This window comes from Pleurodeles waltl, chromosome 5, assembly GCF_031143425.1.
Source record: "Pleurodeles waltl isolate 20211129_DDA chromosome 5, aPleWal1.hap1.20221129, whole genome shotgun sequence".
Taxonomy (NCBI): Eukaryota; Metazoa; Chordata; class Amphibia; order Caudata; family Salamandridae; genus Pleurodeles; species Pleurodeles waltl.
The window spans coordinates 483559566-483583373 of record NC_090444.1 but is presented as its reverse complement, the minus strand read 5'-3'; positions in this window follow the sequence as shown (position 1 = coordinate 483583373).

Here is a 23808-nt window from a genome sequence, read left to right as displayed (position 1 = left end):
AAATGAAGCAGAAGAAACTTAAGGAGAAGTATATGTTGGTGCTAACAAGTTGACACAGAAAGGGTTTCAGAATCATTTGCTTGCACGCAATTCTGGTGGAAGACAGGGCATTGGTTTTCAAGCTGGAGTTCAGGGAGGAATGATGGTTCTACAAGATAGAGGTTGAAGAGTTCTAATTGATCTGAATTCTGGTTTAGATGTTGCAACATTGAAGAAAATGACTCCATGTCATTTTTGGAACGAGAACAGGCAGTGTAGGCTGAATCCAGATAGAATGAGTGAAAATAATCAAATGCAAGGAGGAAATCAAATGCAGATGTAAACTTTACCTGTGCAACAAATGAAAGTGCCAGTGCAGTCACAAATTCCAATGATGCAGGTCCCATAAGATCCAATGGTCTCATATCACATGGAAAACCCTATATTTAATATTAATCAAATGTTTAGAGTAGATGTCAACCCATTCCAGAATCCGAATCAGAACAAATTTCAACAGTTCCCTATTTTGGACATTGAGAGCTTTGGCTATGATAATTTGCAATGACTTTGCCTGAAGGGGAGGAAGATTGCATACTTGGTGCAGTCTTAGAGGTAGACCAGAGTGGACCATTTGTGGAAGGTGAGGAAAATGGCCAACAAGTGTCAATTCTTAGTGAAACAGGAGTTACCCATTCCATTGCTGAAACAGCGCACGTCCTAGACCTACCCACTTGGAAATTAAGATCCAGGCTGTAGGAGTTCCACATTGTTGGAAAGTGTGGCAAAAATCAATCCTAGGGAGCAACATTGTTAAAAAATCCAGCATGGCTGAAAGTGATTTTTGGAGGTTAGATCTGTCAAAGCCCACCCACTGGTGTGTCTAAAAATCCTAAACACACACTCTCCTGCCCTCTCTTTATCTGATCAAGAGGGCACCTAATTGTCTTCCCTGCCTTTGAAGACCAGTTTGGATGCTCTCCCCCATCCTGTTTCACCATCTGCTGAGGCAGATCTCCTCCCCCAGACACATCCTTTGTGTTCAGCCCAGGCTTCACACCTCATCAAGGCATCCTGGCTAGGCTGGCAGAGGCTGGCCAATCAGAGAGGGCCACCACAGATCTGAAGTTGGCAACTTTCAGGTACAGTTTTAAAACTCTTTACCTGAACAAATTATATTACATCCAACAATGGCAAGTTGTGAGATTTATTATACCAATTATTTTTATGCCAGGGCTTTAAAACAATGTTTATAATGTCACAACTTGTAATTACATGGCACCTAACCCTAGGGGCACATAGGGTACACCTTAGGGATGTCTTATATGTACAATTAAGGTAGTTTAAGACTTTGGAAGTACTTTTAATGCCAAAGTCAAATATGTTTATAACTCTAGTTTAAAAGCAGCAAGCAAGGCAGGCCTGCCTTTAAAATGACACCGGTGCCTCAGAAGTGCACCTATGGGGCACTGCCTATGCTGGGGCCTCTAAACCTACATGCCCTACCATATACTAGGGACTTATAGGTTGGTTGACATAGCCAATTATAATTAGCCTAATTTGCATACTGCATTTACACAGAGCACAGGCCCTGGGACTGGTTGGCAGTACCCAAGGCACCACCAGAGTCCGGAAAACACCAGCAAAAAGTGAAAAGTGGGGGCAGAAAGTTTAGGGACCTCTGCAATCAGCTGTTTTCTCACACAAATAAACAGAAAATCAAGTTTCAAAAGTAGTTCCTCTAAAAATAGGTTCATTTGAAGAGAAACATCAATAAGTTGTTTGAAATTAGAGTCCTGTAAATGTATTTAGGAAGAGATTTGTTGTGCAAGTTACATTTCACGATTTACTGTACACTGATGGGGTTGAGTTTCAGACTCATGATGAAGGCTTGGAATTTAAAATGGCTCGACAAAAAGCAGCTGCAGGATTGTATCCAGTGAGAAGACTGGAAGAGTTACCCCCGACTTGAGAGAAACTGTGAACCCAGAAGTATGGGAACTTTCCCAGAGCTGAGAGAAAGCTTCTGTCATGTCCCAGCACCAGGAAAGCCAGATTATAGTAAGATGGTCACATTGTTTTACAGTGAGAGGGAGGGCTTCTATCTCTCAGTGCTTACACAAATGCATGTGAATTGTCGGAGACCTGTGGCCTATTTATCGACTACCGTTGACCCTGTAGCTGCAGGGCTCTCTTTCTGCCTTAAAGCGGTTTTTGAGTTTGGTGTCAGTATAGAGAGATGTGAAAACATCATGATAGGACATCCTCTAACTGTTATGGGCTTTCACTCAGTGGAAATTCTGCTTAACAGCATGAAGGCACAGTACATTGCCAATTCTAGACTCACAAAGTATGAGGAGCAAATCCTTGCCTCTGATAATTTAATTTGAAAATGGTGTCGGAAAATAAATCCAACTTCTTTACTACCATTGCCTGAAAATGATTTAAGTAATGATGATTTTGGACATGGTTACCTACATGTTACAGATTTATGCATCAAGCCTAGGCAGACATAAAAGTTTAACCTATGATTGAGCCCGATTTTATAATCTTTGTGGACTGCTCATGTCTCAGAACCAATAAAGGTACTTTGAGAGCAGCTTATGCTGTTTGTACTATTCAAGAGGTTGGAGAAGCATCATGGTTTTGAGGTGTTACCTCAGCATAAGTTGCAGAACCGATTGCCCTTACAAGAGCCTGCAGCTTATCAGCCCAATTGACAGTGACTATACTTACATATCATCAGTATGACTTTGGTGTGGTCCATGACTTCGGACAGTTATAGGTACAGAGGCATTTCATGATTTCATCTGGCTCACCTAAAAGGGACAGCAAACACGTGCAAAGATTGATGGAAGCACTGAGGTTGCAGTTAAACATGCAGCTCACAGAAGTGGCAATGGATATGTCACAATTGGAAACAGATTTGCTGATGAAGTTACATGGTATTGTGCAATTGTGGCCTGCACATTTAACGGAGCGTACACAAATGAACGCGAAGAAGACACTGCTTTTTTGAGCAGCAAAATTTTGCTGCAGAAATCGTCATTTTGAAATGCTGACAGATATTCAATCTGACAACCTTACTGCCATTGCCTCAAAATGATTTGAATGATGGGGAGTTTGAACATGATTGTCCAAGGCAAGACATAAGCGATGAACCTTTGATTGAACCTGATTATGGAATCTTTGTGGATGGCTCAGGTCTGAGAACCAATGACGGTGTTTTAAGAGCAGCTTACACTGTCAATTTTAGAGGATGTGGAATCGTTATGGCTTCAGGGAGTTTCCTCAGCACAAGTTGCCAAACTGAGTTCCCTTACAAGTACTTGCAGTCTGTCAGCCCAATTGAGAGTGAACATATTTAGATCATCCGCATGGCTCTAGTGTGGTCTATGACTTTGGACAGTTATGGTCACAGAGGGGTTTCATGACATCATCTGGCTCACCTATGAGGAATGGCAAACATGTAAAAAGGTTGTTGGAAGCATTGCAGAAGCCTACGGAGGATACAGATGTTAAATGTGCAGCTCACAGAAGTGGCTGTGCATGTCAGAGTTGGAATCAAATTTGCTGATGAAGTTGCACATTATTGTGCACTTGTTGCTTGCATTTTTAATGGGTCTTTCTCAAATTAATTTAAAGAGGATACTGCTTGTTACATGCTATTGTCAGTAGCTGATACATGGGAAGAGCTCAAGAGATTACATGAGGATGTTTCAGAAACAGAGCAGCAGTGCTGGATCAGATCATGGTTGGGAAAAATGCGAATGACATTAAGATTTCAGCATGAAACAACATTTCCAAGGCCCAACCCAGCTAGGGAGAGATGCAATTGTGAGGGTGTTCAGACAGAAATGGTTTAACTCCAGGTTCAGGATGCTTGCAGAGGAATTGTACCTTCACTGTGTAAAATGCTGAAAGATGATCAAAGGAAAAAGAACACCAGTTACACTAAGCCATGTAGAATGATCAGGTGGTCATTTCAACAGAATACAGATGGACTTTTTCTATCCATCAATGGCAGTCTCACTGTAGCTAAACTGCTGTTGAGAGAGTTGGTACCAAGGTACAGAATGCCGTTTTCTCTAGTCAGATCGTGGGACACTTTTCTTCAATGGAGTCCTGAGATTCTGTGTGCAGCTTTACAAGTGGAGCAGAGACTACACTGTAGATATCATTCAGAGGCATTCGGCATAGTGAAGCAGCTCAATGGAACCAGAAAATCCAGATTGGCAAATGTCTATGCATCCACTTCTCTGAAATAGCCTGTTGTTTTGCCTTTGCGTTTGGTGCTGATGTGCCTTCAAAATACACCTGTGTCAGGACATAGGTCTTTCTGGACTACGGGACCAAGAGCTTGGCAGGATCTTCTATTTATTTCTTTATTATAACTCTTTTGTATTCACAAACAATGACATGATTTCCTGCAATAAGCCCACTCTCTTCTTCTTTTCAGATGACAGTTTCAAATGACGACGAATGCCACGCCGAGTACCTGAAAAAAGGAGAGGAGAGTTGCAGATAATTTAGAACAATGGTAGTGCACCACCACAAATAATATTAAATGTCCAATTCTTTAATTTGAAATTATGCAAATCTTCTTTTTATTCTTTTTTTTCTCTTATCCGTCATTACATGAATTCATAACAGCAACACCCAACGAGTTTCATCCTTTCACATAGGACTTCTTCAGGTCTGTAATACAACACATATAACAAACATTCAATAAACACATAACAATACAAAATATCCACAAATACGCTATTACATAAAAGTACAAAAGATCATAACAACATAATAAACACACAAGTTTATACTGTACTCTAAAAGGGAATAAACTAACAAAGTACTGCTGTAATTCTCCTAAAAAACACTAATATCCAAAGAGTAAAAATACATATAGAAAACATACACTGACAAATATAGAAATCATTATAACATCATCAACAATTATCACAAATAACATCATTGCAAATTGTATATTTATAAAATATATAAAAAACAAGCCATCATCATTCTAAGTGATACTAATTACACCCAACATTAATATAGCACAGTCCATTTACCAATGATAGATTAAAACCAATTTCCCAAAACTTATAATTATATAATTGTGAACGCACCACCCCTATATATTTATATCTGCCAATTTATAACTAATTATCAGAACATACTTCCTTACACATACCTAATCAATTGACTTCAAATTTGATTTATCATGTTGTTTTTTGTAAGCCATTGGTACTTCCAAGGTATGTATCTAGTGTGAGGGAAAAACGTGATATCACCTATTTAAATAGAATGATCCTAATTTCTAAATGTCACCCAAACTTGTTTAAACTATAACACCCAATAGTATCATTATCAATAAGGATACAAATCTTTTTCTTTTAACAAAAAATGTATATTGTCATTGATTTCCCTTTAATCTTTTATAATCAAATGGTATACCATCCTTCATTTAGCCACTAACTGATCGCTAACCTCATTTTATCGACAGTATTTAAAACGAAAACTTATTCCCCTTAATGCACCTCTCATGAGTGCAATCATTGTAATACCTTTTGTTCTTTCGCACGTCAGGCAGTGTACAGATGTCGGCATGCACGAAATCTGGCAAAACGAGCAACGCGCGAAATGCCCGGTATAAATAGCCCTCTTAGTACCTAAAAAAAGGAGAGGAGAGTCGCAGATAAGTCTTATTGTTCTGTCTAGGTGGGTATTACCGTCATCATTAACCATGTTGGTTGTGAAATAGTAGATAGTCTCTGTGCATAGAATTAGCAACTGATATGTTTCTTTATGTCAGTGCCCATTCTCATGCTACTGACACAATGGTCTTGTTGTACCCCGAGTGATGGAGCAGAGAGGAGTGAGGCATTAAAGAATTCAAACAACCTAAAGTGAACAATAAAAGAGATAAAACATTAACACACAGATCTACACGCCGGGCAGCGGTTACAGCCCCCAAGATCCCAAACATTCCAGAGGCTTGGAAATTAAACAGAAAATATATGTGTGCAGAGGCCTATGGATTCAGTCCCCACTGTTTTCTCCTCTCACATGAATACTTCTATATCAAAAGATAGTGGGACTGCTAAGTGGTAAATAATCTTTTAAGAGAATCTTGATCCCAAATCGTGGGGGACATAGTTGTCCCCTCTAGCTTATCACCTTTCCTCTCAATTACTCAAAGTGATGTGATTAGGACACAGTGAGTCAAAGAAGAAGATACAATGACAGTCACACATAGACTCCACAAGGGGGCCATCGTTTAGGACAGTTCAAATGACATAGATGATGCTACTGCAAATTTTGTTAATTTGCAGGCTGAACAATGTCATACTCAAATGAATGAATTTACTATTGAATCAGAGACCATATTTTTCCCTGATTTCCTGCAGTAAACACATATAAGAGATAACCTCTTGGCAGACACTGCTGTTCCTTAAGTGAGGTAGATAAGATGCCCCAGGTTAGTTTTTACAATTTGCTTTAATAGATGTAGAGACTGGTAATAATGGTAAAATGGCAAAAATGGCATAGCACAAAAATGTTGTTAGTGATTCATGCTGATGAGAAATACTCCTGAAATAAAAAATCAAACCCCTATGCTAGTAACAATGTTAGCCTTGAAAATTGTAGCAAATGTTGATCATTAGCATTAAAGGAAAATGTTAATTTTGCTTAAAATTACAACAGATCAATCTACTCATACTACACCACCAGAAATGTGGATGAAACATCATGTCACTCTGAAGATGGCACTGCAGAAAATGTGATTAACAATCACACAAATACTGAAATTGATACAATCAAGCATCAAAAACACTACTTCATTAGTTAGGCTGGCTACAAACATTGCATTATTAGCAGAAACTGGACAACAAATCATACAGTCAATAACCGTATTACATAGAGAAATAAGGCCTGAATTCCTGCTGTAAGATTTAGCATCAGAGACACCCAGGAAACCTCACACATTCCTACAAAAATCTACGTACTGGAGCAATCCATGCTAAAAATAAAATGAAAACATCTTAGGGCAGCCTCAGAACTGAGTCAAAGGCTTGGCAGATTATAGAGAACATTTTCTTTGAGAAACAAAGAAATGAGATAACCAATGGTTATTAAAGAACTAGCCACACAAAAGGCTCAAGACTGCCTCATGCAGGCATCAACAGAGACACAAGCTCCATCTTCTGCAAACATTTGGCTATTCTGTGGAAACGTTAGCTACAGTGACCTCAGCTATGTGTAGGAGAACAGCTAACATGCAGGTGCAATTAGTACACCACAGTGGTGATGTGTCAAAGAGTTTAGGATGCAGAAATACAAACAGCTAATGCAGGAAGTAGGCCACCAAGGTCTGTTGGGGAAACTGAGAAGGGGCTCAAGTGTGAGCAGTATTTCTATTGGTGAGTAAGCTACTTCAAGGAGCATTAGAAGCCAGAGCGGGAAAGGGCAAGGAAGGGATACCCAGCATTCAATACAAAGATTTAGGGCCTCATTATGAGTTTGGCGGGCAGTGGAAGCTACCCGCCAAACTCTTTGGGTCAGAAGACCGCCACTCCGGCATTCCCCCCGCTGGCTGTATTACGGGCTCCCCGTAGGGCCAGCGAGAAACTCACCACAACATTGGTGCTGGCTCGTAATCGAGCCAGTGGCAATGTTGCGGTGCATCGGGTGTAACAGCACACGTCATGCTGTTCACTGCCTGTAAATCAGGGAGTGAAAAGTGCAACAGAGCTGTCCACGGGAGTCCCTGCCCTGCCCATGCCAATAGCATGGGCAGAGCAGGGGTCTCCCATGGGGTCCCCTGCACCCTGTCTCCACCAGCCTTTGCATGGCGGTGGAAGTGTCATGCAAAAGCTGGCGGACATGCGAGTTGTAATGCAGCACTGCCCTGGTGGATTAAGACCGCCGGCATCGCCAGGCCATCAGCCAGCCTAAAAATGGCAGTGCCAGCGGTGAGACCATGGCGCTTTTGTCATGGTCGTAATGTGGTGGCCGCAAGTATGGCAGTCTTATTCCACCACACTCGTAATGAGGGCCCTAGTTCTGGATGTCAAAGGTGTACATATTGAATGAAACTATGACAATGCTTATATGAGCTGAAGCTGAACATTTTAATTTGGTATGATTAAGAACATATGTATAAAAAAATAATTTTGTTACATTTGAGGTGTTGTCCATTTCAACATAATCTGTCAATAAACAGGAGAAAATGTTAGTTACTCAGATGATTTAGTATTTGTCTTTTTCTAAATTTGTGAAATGTGTAATTTTCATTAAAAATAGTTGTTTGTGACATTATCTCAGCATGCCGCAAATCTATCTGCATCGCATGCTGCGTGGAGTTGTGGAAGTGAAAATCGGGGGGGAATTTCTTCTGTGTCCTTATTAGGCTCATTACTTGCTGGATCAACTAGTAGACTTCAACCCACTGCTGATTTATGGAGCATAGCTCACATAGCTATAATTTTACAAAATATTCTAGGGTCATGTTAAAAAGTACTCCCACGTTTGTGCAGACATCTGAATCTGCCACTAAGTAGGCTAAATGTTCTGTAGGTAATGGTCCTTTTTTGTCTGTGGACAGCATTGTACATTCCTTGTCTACAGTTTCTAGGAGGAAATTAGGGAGTCGTAATCCATGGACTTGAATATGCACTGTCACCATACAATTAAGAAAGCTGGTTTATTTTTTTTAAATCTACAAATGGGAAAACTAAATTTAAATTTTACCTGAAATTACCTAAACAACAGCGGTTTCCAAACTTCTTTTGAATAGCTGTTAATACAGTGTGCGGTGTCTAAACAAGTAGGAATCATGGGAGCTCTTAGAGTATCATGCAACTAGGTCTGTGATCAGAAATTTGTCATTAAATGCAACTTATATGTATACAACCCAATGCAAGCCAAAAATGGGTTAAGCATACAGCAGCATACCTTTACACAAGTGAGCCAGAAGGCACGACTTCAGTGACACAGATGAAAATGCCCATTTACTCTATTGACCACGATTTCTGTAAACACTGTACGCTGCTACCACCATGCTTGTACTGCTTAACTCCAGATGAAGGCAGTAGCCTTCCACTATCGAAGGATATCTCTTTGAGAACCCCTCCTGGTCTTAGAAAGACTTCAATCAGTGAGACAGGTCTAGGTCATTGTGTAAAGCATGATCTGTGCTCCCCCATGACCAATACATTGTTGTCAAGAATCCAGATGTCACGGCAGCTGGGGCACTCAGGGCAGAGGTACACATCCATTACTGTGTGAGGGACTTTTCTGCCCCAACAGTAGGAATGTACTCCTCATGCCAAAACTGAATTTCTTGTATCAGTTTGTCAACCTATTCCTATTCATGAGCCTACTGATAATGAACACTAAAAACAAGCTGAAAACAAATGAAAACACGGCAAGTACTACAGTGGAATTGTAGCTTGGAAAGATGGGAAAAATGAGTCACTCTAGCACTGGTGGTACAGAGTATTTGACAGTTACATTTCAGCAGATATTTATAGCGATTCCGGATCTGGCATTGTTTGATCATGTGGTTTTCAGATGTTTCCTACACAGAAGCTAACCAACTCTCATTTATAGACAGGATTTGTAGCTATTTCATAGTTTTGGACCTTAAACTCCTGAGGAGTTTTTATCATACTATCCTCTGAACCTTTCAGTGCAGAAGATGACCCATCGGAGTCCACCATATTACCTTGGCATGTAGAGGACATGAATGTCTTGTCCTCCACATACACTCAGAAAACCCTTCTAGTGCTGACACTAGAAGGATTTGATTTTTTCTAAATAATCTTGGGTTGAAAGGGAAGCGCGTCCCTCATGTCCCCAAATTATATATCTATTTTTGTTCACTGTGACTAGTGGTGTGAGCATGGTGAGACCTCACACTGATTGAAAGTCAAAGCAGTCAGGCCCACCAGCTTGTTGCTTTCACTTTGATGGGTGCTAGGGGGCATAGTCAGCCACACTGAGCAATGCTAAACGTGAGATAGTTCCTCTTTCAAACTGTAACTCTCCTAATGGATCCCTGCTGCGGAATCACAACATAGGGATATTTTCAAGCTGGGATTGCCCCATTGAACACCAAGAAAGGTATATTAGGTTTGTACATTGGCCTTTGGGGCAGAGAAATGACAGATAAAAATGTTGTGTCCTGTTTCATATTTTTTCTACCTATTTTGATTATGTCTTTATTTCAACTAATAGTTCCCTCAGGAAAATCAAACACAAGCTGCACAAAGGACTCTTTGGTAAATTACATATTTTGTCTACTTTTCATAATGTATGGCATTCAGGGTTCAACCATGGGTTTCAAACCTGTTTCCACCACAACAAAGTAGAAATCACAACAAATAGAAACATTTGAAAATTTTTAAAATACAAAAACTTTAGTAAAAATATATGCTTTTTACAACTATATTGGCTCTTGAAAGCAAGGAAGATGGTAATATTGGCACAGCAAACCTTTTGCTGATGGCATCTTTAAAAAATGCACCCACTTTCTTGCACAACACTTTTTCCCATTTTTTAAACTAGAGGTTTCTGTACTTTGTCACTTTTTTTTTTTTTAGTTTCCTCCAGGGGAATCTACAAACCTCTAAGTACCTTTAGAATCTCAAAAACATGAGAAAAAAGGCTGCAAATTTGGCCTGGATACCTGTTGAGGAAAAAAGGTTATGAATGTTTAAATTCAAGTACCTCAAACATAAAAAAGACTCAGTACTGGGGTGATGGAAATCCTCAGCAGGTTTGACATTAAAGAAACTTTGTTTGATGAGGTGACCCAATGAGAAATACATTTTTCTGGGTGATGCACATTGGTTTGTTAGTTTTCGACAGTAGTTATGCCCCTTACCCTAATACGCATTGATGGTAATGCATAGAGTTTAGAACTTGAGTCTACATTCAGCCAGGTACCATGTAGAGATTTAAGGAATTGTTTAATGTGGCCATAATTTGCAGAACACATTCTGGCCACCTCTTTTTTACACTCCTTGCACACTGGCAATTATTTTTTTTGTGAGCGCTATATGAGGAGAGCTGTGAGTTGTTTCCTTTGAACAACACATTCATTTGTGGCGTGCAGTTGAGGCCTAATTCAAAATATTTCCCCAGACATAAGACCTGTTGTGATGTGGGAGTACTAAAATTAAGCTATTTGAAAGGGAGTGACTCATAGCTGAGTTGGAACGCATGTGGGAAGTAGCTGGAAAATGGGAAATATTTATTACTAAAAGAAAGTGGCTTAATGAGTATTAAAGAGGGGGAAGTGAGGGTTTGGGAGGTATTTAGCGATAAACATGCGCTCACCCACAAAGAAGTAAGCCCATCCCCCTTTAAAATATGCACTCCCATAAATACTACGCTCAGAAAAGTCCCAAAGCAGGTGTAAATGTTCTCCAGCTCAGAGCTCGAGTAAGTGCAGCATCACACATGCCCAATCACTGGTACTGAAACACCTTTTTTTAGAGAATAATGTAGGCAGAAACTAAAAATGAAAGCCCATAGGCATAATTTATTCAATCTTTAGTTGAATAAACATCTTTTAATGTTTAAAAAATATAAATACATTTACTTAATGTTAGAAAATATAGACCTAAGTCTTAGATATTAGTTTATTATGAAATATGTTAAAACCCTTTTTAAAATGTAAACATCAATGTAACATTTTTAAAAAACATAATTAAATCATTTGTATACATAAGATTGCATAATTTAGGCTATATATTAACCCCATTGGAGCAGGCATCGGCCACTGGCTAATGCCCGCACACCCTCACTGGTGTGAGTCACGACCAATGGCCGACGCCAGAGAGGGGTTTTAAAAATATTTTGGTGCAATGCACCGGAGGCTTTTTTTTTTTTTTTACCCCAGGAGAAGCGGAAGAACTTCTGCATCTCCCACCATACCCCCCACCCACCCCTCTGTGACATCAGCGCGCCACAAGGCGGGCTGACTTCACACTTTTCCACCACCGGAGCATTGAGGAGCAGGTAAGTGTCCTCTCCCCACTTCAGTGGGGAAAAAAAGGCCAAAACGGCCTCCCCGGATGCCAGGGATGCATTGATGGAAAGGGGAGAATCTCCCATTTCCATCGATGCCTTTCTCGCACCGTTTTCTGGCCATGGAACGCAGCGTGGCTGTGATCCATTGGCAGGAAACACCCCTAGGCACCTGGTATCTTGTTTGGGGGGGTCAGCCCCCGTGTAAGTGGGCAGACACCCCCCGTGGGGGCACATAATTAAAAAAAATGATGTTGGGGTTCTTCTGGGGGATGATCGCGCCCCCCAGATTCTGAAATAAATGTTGTTTTCCTTTTTTTTAGAAAAACAAAATGGTGGGGTCGGCCCTTCCTACTTGGGCAAGTACTTCAGAGGGACAGTTTAGCCAGTAGCAAAGATGGCATATCGTTGGATGACTGCTGCTCAAGCTCTAACTCAGGTTATGGAGGATAGCTCTGAGGCAGGGTCAGAGATTGAGACACCATCTGAGGGACAGGACAATGGGGCAGAATCTGGGAGTGGTTTTTCAGTCAGCGGAATCCCATCCAACGACACCTCTTCCAGTGATTCAGAGGGAGACAATGATGACAGTTGTGCTATCCCTTCGCAAGCACAGTCTGTGCAACGGGACAATTACAGGTTAGCCCAACCCAGAGAGCAGGTACGTGCGGCAGCAAGCACAGTGAGAGTGCTCTCTTGGCAGCCCCCCAATTTAGTTAAAATTCAATTTTTTACTGTTGACGATGGATGTGAACTCGATACAGCCAACTTTTTGCCAGTTGAGTACATCCATCTATTTTTGGATGTTGAATTCCTTCAGGAATTGTGCAGCAATCAAATTTGCGTGCAGACCAATTTCTGAGGGAGCATGGAGGCACTCTAGGGCTCTGTTCTAGGGCACGCCAGTGGACTCCCACTTCGCTGGCAGAGTTAAAGATATTTTTGGGCCTTACGCTCAAAAAGGGGTTAGTGCAGAAACCCACCTTGATGTCCTACTAGACAACTCGCATGGTTTGGGTAACCCCCATTATCGCACCATACATGAGCAGAGATAATTTTTTGCTACTGTAGCGTATGCTGCATTTCAATTAATATTCTGCTGCATTGCCCAGGGACCATCAAAATTCAGCCTGTCATGGAACATTTGTCTGCCAGGTTTCCAGAGATCTATACTCCTGGAAAGAATATAGCAATCAATGAGTCCTTGATCCTGTACAAAGGACGGCTGCTGTTCAGACAGTATATTGTGAGCAAAATAGCTCATTGTGGCATAAGGCTGTCCATGCTGTTTGAGAGCTCTTCTAGCTATGTGTACAGCTTGAGACTGTATACAGGGAAGGGCTCTACCCTATCCCTATAGGTTGCCCTACCGCGTTAGGGGTCACAGGTAGGACTGAATGGGAACTTGTCCAGCCACTCCTTCACAAAGGTTATAACCTTTCTGTTGACAATTTCTATACAGAAGTAGCGCTGTTCAATGAGCTCTACAAAGCTGGCACTATGGCCTGTGGTATAGTTTGTTGTAACCACAAAGGATTCCCGCAGGAGCTTCTTTGCAAGAAGCTCCTGAAATCCCAGAGTACTGCATTGCGTTCCATGGAACTGCTCGCAGTCAAGTTCTTGGACATGTGTGATGTATACATGCCACTACAATTTATGATGAGAGCACTTCCTTCATCACGGTTTGGGGTCAGATGGCCGAAGTCCACAAGCCCATCTTCTAGGAAGGTAGCCTCTTTCTATCCTTGTTACCCCCACTTTTGGCCTGTTTGTGAGTATATGTCAGGGAGTTTTTACTGTCTCACTGGGATCCTGCTAGCCAGGTCCCCAGTGCTCACAGTGGAAACCCTATTTGTCAGTGTGTTTGATATGTATCACTGGGACCTTGCTAGCCAGGACCCCAGTGATCATAGTTTGTGGCCTATATGTGTTCCCTGTGTGGTGCCTAACTGTCTCACTGAGGCTCTGCTAATCAGAACCTCAGTGGTTATGCTCTCTCATTTCTTTCAAATTGTCACTAACAGGCTAGTGACCATTTTTACCAATTTACATTTGCTTACTGGAACACCCTTATAATTCCCTAGTATATGGTACTGAGGTACCCAGGGTATTGGGGTTCCAGGAGATCCCTATGGGCTGCAGCATTTCTTTTGCCACCCATAGGGAGCTCTGACAATTCTTACACAGGCCTGCCAATGCAGCCTGAGTGAAATAACGTCCACGTTATTTCACAGCCATTTTACACTGCACTTAAGTAACTTATAAGTCACCTATGTGTCTAACCTTTACCTGGTAAAGGTTGGGTGCTAAGTTACTTAGTGTGAGGGCACCCTGGCACTAGCCAAGGTGCCCCCACATTGTTCAGGGCCAATTCCCCGGACTTTGTGAGTGCGGGGACACCATTACACGCGTGCACTACATATAGGTCACTACCTATATGTAGCTTCACAATGGTAACTCCGAATATGGCCATGTAATATGTCTATGATCATGGAATTGCCCCCTCTATACCATCCTGGCATAGTTGGCACAATCCCATGATCCCAGTGGTCTGTAGCACAGACCCTGGTACTGCCAAACTGCCTTTCCCGGGTTTTCACTGCAGCTGCTGCTGCTGCCAACCCCACAGACAGGCATCTGCCCTCCTGGGGTCCAGCCAGGCCTGGCCCAGGATGGCAGAACAAAGGACTTCCTCTGAGAGAGGGTGTTACACCCTCTCCCTTTGGAAAATGGTGTGAAGGCAGGGGAGGAGTAGCCTCCCCCAGCCTCTGGAAATGCTTTCATGGGCACATTTGGTGCCCATTTCTGCATAAGCCAGTCTACACCGGTTCAGGGACCCCTTAGCCCTGCTCTGGTGCGAAACTGGACAAAGGAAAGGGGAGTGACCACTCCCCTGACCTGTACCTCCCCTGGGAGGTGCCCAGAGCTCCTCCAGTGTGCTCCAGACCTCTGCCATCTTGGAAACAGAGGTGCTGCTGGCACACTGGACTGCTCTGAGTGGCCAGTGCCATCAGGTGACGTCAGAGACTCCTCCTGATAGGCTCCTTCAGGTGTTGCTAGCCTATCCTCTCTCCTAGGTAGCCAAACCCTCTTTTCTGGCTATTTAGGGTCTCTGTCTCTTGGGATTCCTTAGATAACAAATGCAAGAGCTCATCCGAGTTCCTCTGCATCTCTCTCTTCACCTTCTGCCAAGGAATCGACTGCTGACCGCGCAGGAAGCCTGCAAAACTGCAACATAGTAGCAAAGACGACTACTGCAACTCTGTAACGCTGATCCTGCCGCCTTCTCGACTGTTTTCCTGGCGGTGCATGCTGTGGGGGTAGTCTACCTCCTCTCTGCACTAGAAGCTCTGAAGAAATCTCCCGTGGGTCGACGTAATCGTCCCCCTGCAACCGCAGGCACCAAAGAACTGCATCACTGGTACCTTGGGTCTCCTCTCAGCACGACGAGCGAGGTCCCTTGAATCCAGCAACTCTGTCCAAGTGACTCCCACAGTCTAGTGACTCTTCAGTCCAAGTTTGGTGGAGGTAAGTCCTTGCCTCCCTACGCCAGACTGCATTGCTGGGAACCACGACTTTTGCAGCTACTCCGGCCTCCGTGCACTTCCGGCGGAAATCCTTTGTGCACAGTCCAGCCTGGGTCCACGGCACTCTAACCTGCATTGCACGACCTCCTAAGTTGTTCTCCGGCGACGTGGGACTCCTTTGTGCAACTTTGGGTGAGCACCATTTCACACATCCTCGTAGTGCCTGTTTCTGGCACTTCTCCAGGTGCTGCCTGCTGCTGAGAGGGCTCCTTGTCTTGCTCGATGCCCCCTCTGTCTCCTGACGCAAATTGCGACATCCTGGTCCCTCCTGGGCCACAGCAGCATCCAAAAACCCTTACTGAACGATTTGCAGCTAGCAAGGCTTGTTGGCGGTCTTTCGGCGGGAAAACACTTCTGCACGACTCTCCACGGCGTGAGGGATCCGTCCTCCAAAGGGGAAGTCTCTAGCCCTTGTCATTCTTGCAGAAACCTATGCTTCTACTGTCCAGTAGCAGCTCCTTTGCACCCACAGCTGGCATTTCCTGGGCATCTGCCCATCTCCGACTTGCTTGTGACTTTTGGACTTGGTCCCCTTGTTCCACAGGTACCCTCAACTGGAAATCCATTGTTGTTGCATTGTTGGTTTGTGTCTTTCCTGCAGAATTCCCCTATCACAACTTCTATGTCCTTTGGGGAACTTTAGTGCACTTTGCACTCACTTTTCAGGGTCTTGGGGTGGGCTATTTTTCTAACCCTTACTATTTTCTAATAGTCCCAGCGACCCTCTACAAGGTCACATAGGTTTGGGGTCCATTTGTGGTTCGCATTCCACTTTTGGAGTATATGGTTTGTGTTGCCCTTATCCCTATGTGTCTCCATTGCATCCTATTGTAACTATACATTGTTTGCACTGTTTTCTAATACTATTACTGCATATTTTGGTATTGTGTACATATATCTAGTGTATATTTGCCATACTGAGGGTACTCACTGAGATACTTTTGGCATATTGTCATAAAAATAAAGTACCTTTATTTTTAGTATATCTGTGTATTGTGTTTTCTTATGATATTGTGCATATGACACTAAGTGGTACTGTAGGAGCTTCACTCGTCTCCTAGTTCAGCCTAAGCTGCTCTGCTAAGCTACCATTATCTATCAGCCTATGCTGCTAGACACCCTATACACTAATAAGGGATAACTGGGCCTGGTGCAAGGTGCAAGTACCCCTAGGTACTCACTACAAGCCAGTCCAGCCTCCTACATTGGTTGTGCAGCGGTGGGATAAGTGCTTTGAGACTACTTACTACTCTTGTCATTGTACTTTTCATAAGAGAAAAATATACAAAACAAGTTCAGTGTATGTACACATAACCAAAACGTTTTGCATTTCCTCTTTTCACTCTTTTCTAAAGTGCTGAAAAGTACTTCTAAACTTTCTAAAAGTTCTTAAAAGTTTAAAAAGTTTTTTTTCTGTCTTTTTAAAAGCTCTAAAAACTTTTTCTCACTTTTTCTGTCACTTAAACTCTTTCTAAAATGTCTGGCACAGGCCAAAATGTTGATCTGTCCAAACTTGCATATGACCACCTTAGCTGGAAAGGAGCAAGGAGTCTCTGTATAGAAAGAGGTTTGAGTGTAGGGAAGAATCCTTCCTTGGAATTATTGCTGAACATGCTTAGAGAACAAGATAAGGCCACAAGGGCCCCATCTGTTGAAAAAGTAGCTAATGGTTCCCAATCTGATCCAGGGACTCCCCTAGAAAAAGATTCAGGAAAGAAACTTCCTAGCCTGCCCATTACTAGACAGTCTAGCATAGTTGGTACTGATGTTGAGTCACACCATACAGATAGTGTTGTCTCACATCATAGCAAGAGCATTCATTCTCACCACAGTAGTACTGATGTTTCTGTTAACCAAGCTGTTAGGGTGCCCTCTGTAAGGGACAGGAATCCTTCTGTCCATTCTCACCATACTTCTGTTTCAAGACATGTCCCTCCCACCCACCCTGATGACAGATTGTTAGAAAGGGAGCTCAATAGATTGAGAGTGGAACAAACCAGACTGAAGCTCAAGAAGCAACAGCTGGATTTGGATAGACAGTCCTTAGAAGTAGAGAAGGAGAGACAGAAACTGGGTTTAGAAACCCATGGTGGCAGCAGCAGTATTCCCAATAGTCATCCTGCAAAAGAGCATGATTCTAGGAATCTGCACAAGATAGTTCCCCCTTATAAGGAGGTGGATGACATTAACAAGTGGTTTGCTGCACTTGAGAGGGCCTGTGTTGTACAGGATGTCCCTCAAAGGCAGTGGGCTGCTATCCTATGGCTATCATTTAGTGAAAAGGGTAGGGATAGGCTCCTTACTGTGAAAGAAAGTGATGCCAATAATTTTACAGTTCTTAAGAATGCACTCCTGGATGGTTATGGCTTAACCACTGAACAATACAGGATAAAGTTCAGAGAAACCAAAAAGGAGTCTTCACAAGACTGGGTTGATTTCATTGACCATTCAGTGAAGGCCTTGGAGGGGTGGTTACATGGCAGTAAAGTTACTGATTATGACAGCCTGTATAACTTGATCCTGAGAGAGCATATTCTTAATAATTGTGTGTCTGATTTGTTGCACCAGTACTTAGTGGACTCTGATCTCACCTCTCCCCAAGAATTGGGAAAGAAGGCAGACAAATGGGTCAGAACAAGGGTGAACAGAAAAGTTCATACAGGGGGTGACAAAGATGGCAACAAGAAGAAGGATGGTAAGTCTTCTGACAAGGGTGGGGACAAATCTAAAAATGAGTCTTCATCAGGCCCACAAAAACACTCTGGTGGGGGTGGTGGGCCCAAATCCTCTTCTAATCAAAACAAAGAAAAGAAACCATGGTGCTATTTATGTAAAATAAAAGGCCATTGGACAACAGATCCCAGTTGTCCAAAGAAAAGCACCAAGACTCCTACCACTACAACCCCTGCTGCTACACCTAGTGTCCCTACTAATAGCAGTGGTGGTGGGAGCAAACCTACTAATAGCCAATCCAAGGGAGTAGCTGGGCTCACTTTTGGTAACTTAGTTGGGGTTGGTCTGATTAGGGAGACCACAGAGGCTGTGTTAGTCTCTGAGGGGGCTATTGATTTAGCCACCTTGGTTGCTTGTCTCCTTAACATGGATAAGTACAAGCAACTACCCCTAATAAATGGTGTTGAGGTTCAGGCCTACAGGGACACTGGAGCCAGTGTGACTATGGTCATAGAGAAACTGGTCCACCCTGAACAACACCTACTTGGTCACCAGTACCAAGTAACCGATGCTCAAAACAACACACTTAACCACCCCATGGCTGTTGTAAATCTCAACGGGGGGGGTTACTGGTCCAAAGAAAGTTGTGGTAGCTTCAGATTTACCTGTAGACTGTCTATTAGGGAATGATTTGGAGACATCAGCTTGGTCAGATGTGGAGTTGGAGGCCCATGCAGCAATGCTGGGCATCCCAGGGCATATTTTTGCTTTAACAAGGGCTCAGGCCAAAAAGCAAAAAGGACAGGGTGACTTGGATCCTGGAACAATGGACCAAGTGCTCCCTAAAGCTAGCGCTAGTAGAAGTAAAGCACTTCCTACTATCCCTTCCTCTACAGTGGATTCTACTTCTGAGGAAGAAGAATTTCCACCCTGTGCAGAACCTACACCAGAGGAGCTGGAAGCAGACACTGCTGAGATTTTGGGTGAAGGGGGGCCTGCCAGGGAGGACCTGAGTGTGGCACAGCATACCTGTCCCACACTAGAGGGTCTAAGACAGCAAGCTGTCAAACAGGCTAATGAGGATGTCAGTGACTCTCACAGAGTTTACTGGGAGGACAACCTCTTGTACACTGAAGCAAGGGATCCTAAACCTGGAACTGCCAGGAGGTTAGTGATTCCTCGGGAGTACAGAAAGTTCCTCCTAACTCTAGCCACAACATTCCCCTAGCTGTGCATCTAGGACAAATGAAAACTTGGGACAGGCTTGTTCCCTTGTTTCATTGGCCTAGAATGTCTGAGGACACAAAATAATTTTGTAAGTCCTGTGAAACCTGTCAAGCCAGTGGCAAGACAGGTGGCACCCCAAAGGCACCCCTTGTTCCACTGCCTGTGGTTGGGGTTCCCTTTGAAAGGGTAGGGGTTGACATAGTTGGCCCCCTTGACCCTCCTACTGCTTCAGGCAATAGGTTTATCTTGGTGGTAGTGGACCATGCCACAAGATATCCTGAAGCAATTCCTTTAAGGACCACTACAGCACCTGCAGTGGCAAAGGCACTCCTGGGAATATTTTCCAGGGTGGGCTTCCCAAAGGAAGTAGTATCAGACAGGGGAAGCAATTTCATGTCTGCTTACTTAAAGGCCATGTGGAAGGAGTGTGGTGTGACTTACAAGTTCACTACACCCTATCATCCACAAACTAATGGACTGGTGGAGAGATTTAACAAAACTCTCAAAGGCATGATTATGGGACTCCCAGAAAAACTCCGCAGGAGATGGGATATCCTTTTACCATGCCTCCTTTTTGCCTACAGGGAGGTACCCCAGAAAGGAGTGGGCTTCAGCCCCTTTGAACTCCTCTTTGGACACCCTGTTAGGGGTCCACTAACACTTGTCAAGGAGGGTTGGGAACAACCTTTAAAAGCTCCAAAGCAAGATATTGTGGATTATGTACTTGGCCTCAGATCAAGGATGGCTGAGTATATGAAAAAGGCCAGTGAAAACCTTCAGGCCAGCCAAGAGCTCCAGAAGCAATGGCATGATCAGAAGACTGTTTTGGTTCAGTACCAACCAGGGCAGAAAGTGTGGGTCTTGGAGCCTGTGGCCCCAAGAGCACTCCAAGATAAATGGAGTGGGCCCAACATAATTGTTGAAAAGAAGGGTGAAGTCACCTACTTAGTTGACTTAGGCACTGCCAGGAGTCCCCTTAGGGTGCTCCATGTCAATCGCCTGAAACCCTACTATGACAGGGCTGATCTCACCCTGCTCATGGCAACTGATGAGGGACAGGAAGAAGACAGTGATCCTCTACCTGATCTCTTCTCTTCCACAGAACAAGATGCTCTAGTGGAAGGTGTAGTTTTGGCTGATTGTCTTACTGCTGAGCAGAAAGACCATTGCATAAATCTCCTGGGTCAGTTTTCTGAACTCTTCTCTACTGTGCCAGGTACCACTTCTTGGTGTGAGCACACTATAGATACTGGAGACAGCTTGCCTGTCAAAAGTAAGATCTATAGGCAGCCTGACCATGTCAGAGACTGCATAAAGCAAGAGGTGCAGAAAATGTTAGAACTGGGAGTGGTTGAGCACTCTGAAAGTCCATGGGCTTCTCCTGTGGTACTTGTACCAAAACCTCATTCCAAGGATGGAAAGAAGGAAATGCGGTTTTGTGTAGATTATAGAGGTCTCAACCAGGTAACCAAAACTGATGCTCACCCTATACCCAGGGCAGATGAGCTCATAGATACACTGGCATCTGCCAAGTATCTAAGCACTTTTGATTTGACTGCAGGGTATTGGCAGATCAAATTGTCAGAAGATGCTAAACCTAAAACTGCATTTTCAACCATTGGAGGCCATTACCAATTCACAGTAATGCCTTTTGGATTGAAAAATGCACCTGCCACTTTTCAGAGGTTGGTGAACACAGTCCTGCAAGGGCTGGAAGCTTTTAGTGCAGCATATTAGGACGATATAGCTGTCTTTAGCTCCAGTTGGGATGATCACCTGGTCCACCTATGGAAAGTTTTAGAGGCCCTGCAAAAGGCAGGCCTCACTATCAAGGCTTCAAAGTGCCAGATAGGGCAGGGAAAGGTGGTTTATCTGGGACACCTTGTTGGTGGGGAACAGATTGCACCACTTCAGGGAAAAATCCAAACAATTATAGATTGGGTTCCCCCTACTACTCAGACTCAGGTGAGAGCCTTCCTAGGCCTCAATGGGTATTACAGGAGGTTCATTAAGAACTATGGCTCCATTGCAGCCCCTCTTAATGACCTCACATCCAAAAAGATGCCTAAAAAGGTATTGTGGACAGCTAGCTGTCTGAAAGCTTTTGAGGAGCTGAAGCAGGCCATGTGCTCTGCACCTGTCCTGAAAAGCCCTTGTTACTCTAAAAAATTCTGGCCCATATTTATACTTTTTGACGCTAAACTGCGCTAACGCAGTTTAGCGTCAAAAAATTTTGCGCCGTCTAACGCCATTCTGAAGCGCCATGCGGGCGCCGTATTTATGGAATGGCGTTAGACGGCGCAATCAGACCGGCGCTGCCTGGTGTGCGTGGAAAAAAACCACGTAGACCAGGCAGCTCCGGCGTTGGGAAAAAATGACGTTAGGGCGTCTTAAAATGGCGCAAGTCAGGTTGACGCTAAAAAATCGTCGTAACCCGACTTGCGCCATTTTTTTTTGACGCCCATCCCCCATCAACATGACTCCTATCATTGTAAAGATAGGAGTCATGCCCCCTTGCCCAATGGCCATGCCCAGGGGACTTCTGTCCCCTGGGCATGGTCATTGGGCATAGTGGCATGTAGGGGGGCACAAATCAGGCCCCCCTATGCCACAAAAAAAAAAAAAAAAAAAACTTACCTGGACTTACCTTAATGTCCATGGGATGGGTCCCTCCGTCCTTGGGTGTCCTCCTGGGGTGGGCAAGGGTGGCAGGGGGGGTCCCTGGGGGCAGGGGAGGGCACCTCTGGGCTCATTTTGAGCCCACTTGTCCCTTAACGCCATGCCTGACCCAGGCGTTAAAAAGCGGCGCAAAAGCGCCGTTTTTGGCCACGCCCACTCCCGGGCGTCATTTTTGCCCTGGAGTATAAATACCACGTAAAGGCCTGGGAGTCATTTTTTAAGACGGGAACGCCTCCCTTGCATATCATTAACGCAAGGAAGGGGTTCACGCTAAAAAATGACGCCCACTCCGGGCACTTTGGCGCCCGAAGCGTCTAACGCCATAGTATAAATATGGCGTTAGTTTGCGTTAGTTTAGCGTCGAATTTACGTCGAAAAAAACGACGCAAATTCGGCGCAACCAGAGTATAAATACGGCCCTCTATGTCCAAACTGATGCATCTGAACTAGGAGTAGGGGCAGTCCTATCACAACTTAATTCTGAGGGCCAGGATCAACCTGTTGCTTTTATTAGTAGGAGGTTGACCCCTAGAGAAAAGCATTGGTCTGCCATTGAGAGGGAGGCCTTTGCTGTGGTCTGGGCACTGAAGAAGTTGAGGCCATACCTGTTTGGCACTCACTTCATTGTTCAGACAGACCACAAACCTCTACTTTGGCTAAAACAAATGAAAGGTGAAAATCCTAAATTGCTGAGGTGGTCCATATCCCTACAGGGAATGGACTATACAGTGGAACATAGACCGGGGAGTAGCCACTCCAATGCAGATGGACTCTCCAGATATTTCCACTTAGACAGTGAAGACTCATCAGGTCATGGCTAGTCTTATTGTCCTTCGTTTGGGGTGGGGGGGTTGTTTAGGAAAGTACCATCTTGCCTGGCATGTTACACCCATTTTTCACTGTATATATCTTGTTTTAGTTGTATGTGTCACTGGGACCCTGCTAGTCAGGGCCCCAGTGCTCATAAGTGTGCCTGAATGTGTTACCTGTGTTATGACTAACTGTCTCACTGAGGCGCTGCTAATCAGAACCTCAGTGGTTATGCTCTCTCATTTCTTTCAAATTGTCACTAACAGGCTAGTGACCAATTTTACCAATTTACATTTGCTTACTGGAACACCCTTATAATTCCCTAGTATATGGTACTGAGGTACCCAGGGTATTGGGGTTCCAGGAGATCCCTATGGGCTGCAGCATTTCTTTTGCCACCCATAGGGAGCTCTGACAATTCTTACACAGGCCTGCCACTGCAGCCTGAGTGAAATAACGTCCACGTTATTTCACAGCCATTTTACACTGCACTTAAGTAACTTATAAGTCACCTATATGTCTAACCTTTACCTGGTAAAGGTTGGGTGCTAAGTTACTTAGTGTGAGGGCACCCTGGCACTAGCCAAGGTGCCCCCACATTGTTCAGGGCCAATTCCCCGGACTTTGTGAGTGCGGGACACCATTACACGCGTGCACTACATAGAGGTCACTACCTATATGTAGCTTCACAATGGTAACTCCGAATATGGCCATGTAATATGTCTATGATCATGGAATTGCCCCCTCTATACCATCCTGGCATAGTTGGCACAATCCCATGATCCCAGTGGTCTGTAGCACAGACCCTGGTACTGCCAAA